Raw genomic sequence first — 3,163 nt, 5'->3', positions numbered from 1 at the left:
GCAACAATAATTTGGCGTTGTTTTGAAAACTAGTAAAAAGTCATCCTCCATGACAAAGGCTATAAGGTCCACTCGCACAAGGATACCATTTCAGCTTGGGAGCCATTCGTAATGCTCCCACATATGCTTGCAATGCCTCTTAATGAATCACACTGGAAATCCTCTAGGGGAGGCATTAGGAAGCTTCTGCAAGTCTTTTTCCTACTATTATGAGCCTATCAAGGCTTTTGTCTTACTATTACGCCTTCCCTTTTAGTAATGTGACTAACCTTCAAGGGAATGATTGTTAGAAAATTATGAAATGAATATATGCAGTGGAAACAAAATATAATTTTATAGGTATTACATTTTTCAAATCATACGGTTTAGAAATCGAAGACATAAACGAAAAGTTGGCGTGCGCAAGCTTGCACATAGCATGCTCGAGTGCCAAGCCTCTACACCCCCCATTTTTTTTATTCCTTTTATTTTAATTTTATTTTCCAAAAAATTAAAAAAATTATTTTGTTTTTCAAAACACTTAAGGTATAAATGTTATACATATGTTCAAAAATCATATAAATTGTTTATTATATACTTTTAATTGTTAATAGCATATTGTGAATGCCTTGTTGCATATCGGTATTGGTCATAGACTTAGGACACTACATGGATGATGAATGTGTTGTGTGGATGTATGGATTGTTTTATTTGACGAGTTGCGTATCGAGACTTGCTGTTTTTGGAAGATGGCTGTAAAATTAATTAATTATTTAATTTAATTTTATTTTTATTTAATTATAAAAGTAATTTATAGTGAATGTAAAAGCTAGGATTCAACCGATGGAGGCACGATGTGAAGTAGAGTCGTCAAAGGGGAAACAATCGAGGAAACTAAGGCCCTATGTAAAAGGGTTATGCTTGTAATAGTTATAAGCAATTTTCTTTTATTACACCCACGTATGCATGGCACGATTTGAATGGTTAGAATTGCACCTAGAATGCATGTTTTAGTCTATGACCATATCGACTATTTTGATGCAATATTTATTTACATAGTTGATGTATGATTAAAACTTTGCATGTGAAAAGTGAGACCTAATAATTAAAGACAAAAAATCTCTCATATTTGTAAAATTAAATTGTAACCAGTTAAAGCTTAAGAGTTAAGATAATCTAATCGGGGCTCTCCATCACGGTAGAAATTGGGGTCTTTTGATTCATGTGTTGATCGATTATGGGTACATAGGGGTTGCACATTGATTAAAATATCTTAATTTCTATTTAACATTTGATGATATGGGAATGCACAAATATCGAGACCTAAGAAACTATTATGTGAGGGAATCGATATTCAACTGTGCAAACTTGTCAGTGTGATGGTATAATTTAACTATGTTCAATTGCCAAGAAACTATTATGTGAGGTACATTAGACTAGGAGCTGAAATAAAATATTTGGGTTATACATGAGATGTGCTGAATAAGAGTTGTCCACTTATTAAAATTATTATTCCAAGAATTTATTATGTGAGGAGTAATAAGTTTAATAAGAATCCAAACACCCATTGGAATTCATGTCAACGTGAATTCACTTTTTCCTTAATTGGGAGTAAGGAATTTGAATAGCATAGTAGAAGGTACTGTTTTATTTAAAGACCAAAATTAGATAGTTAAGAAAAATAAGATGTCTAACAATCTATTTATTCTCTGCAAATGAATCAATAGCTTTAATTAACCCACTTGCAAAATACTTTATGCTAATTGCTTAATTAGACCAAATTTAAGTGATTGGCTTCATAATTTGAAAATTGTTTTCAATTTGGAAGGATTACTTATGTATTGGATGCGCTTGTACCTACGACTACAACTCAACAAATTACTCAAGAAAAGCAAGATACTCTTAATAGATGGTGAGATGATGATCGCATCACTGGGAGTTATATGCTTGCTTTAATAAGTATGAGTTGTAGCGTCAACATGGTAAGATGTTAGATGCATACTCTATGATCACTCACCTACAAGAGTTGTATGGTGAACAGAGTCGCACTGCTAGATATAAGATATTTAAGGCACTCTTTAGGGAACACTACAACAAAAACAAACATTAATGACAAAAAATTAGCAACATTAGTTTTGGTCGTTAATGTAATACTATTAACCATTAAATATAAATCCCGTTGTTATAAGATAACTTTTAACGACAGGCAAAATAAGTCGTCGTTAATGACTAAAATTTTTAATTCGAACCATAAAATAATAAAAAAAATTATTAAAATTTAACTAACACTTATGTAAGCGATTCTTAATATAATTATATTTTTCTATAAATGCACAAATATAATTATTAAACTATGATAATTGAACATTAGTTATTTATTAATAATATAATATATTAAAAAAATATGAACATATTAAAAAGAATACAATTTATCAAACTAATTTATTATAATTATTAGATTTATTTATAATATAATTATATTTTTAAATAAATAATAATTTAATGTAATAATTTAAATTATTTTATCAATTATTATAATCTTAAATTATTTTATTTTTATCAATTAAATAATTATTAATATTAATTTCATAAATTATTTTTTATTAATTAATAAATAAATATTTTAACAAAATAAAAATAAATAAAACTAAAGGTGGGAGTCCCTTTCCCCTCAATTCTTAAATCCCCTAATTCCTGAATCCCTCCCAAATCCTCTAATTTCCAAATGCCTCCCAAATTCCCTAATTCCCAAACTTCCCTGGTGAATCTCAACCATCTCTCATCCAACGCCTCAACGCCGCCTCCACCTCCAGCTCCATCACCGCCTCCTTGTCGTCGTCTCTCATCCATCGCCTCTAGCTCTATCACTACCTCAACTCGGTATGTTACTTCGTTTCTATTCTGCATATATATACAACAAATTTTGGTCGTGGCCATCCACCTCCTAGAACATCGCCCCATCTCTTCACGTCGTCCCCACTAAAGCTGAAAGGCGTTTGTGGGTTGTGGCATTTAATTGAAGTTCAATATGTTTTTCAACAAATAAATGAATAAACAAAGTAGAAAGTGTAGTGAGGTGGAGTAGGGGGTCACTGGGATGTGTGTGTGTTCTGTGTATAAATATGTGTGTCTATGTATATAAATATGGCGGCCAACTGCAATGAGAGGGGGGGGGGGGAGGTGA

Source organism: Diospyros lotus, chromosome 9, assembly GCF_014633365.1.
Source record: "Diospyros lotus cultivar Yz01 chromosome 9, ASM1463336v1, whole genome shotgun sequence".
Classification (NCBI taxonomy): domain Eukaryota; kingdom Viridiplantae; phylum Streptophyta; class Magnoliopsida; order Ericales; family Ebenaceae; genus Diospyros; species Diospyros lotus.
The sequence above is the reverse complement of the archived record's forward strand: the minus strand, read 5'-3'. Positions refer to the sequence as shown.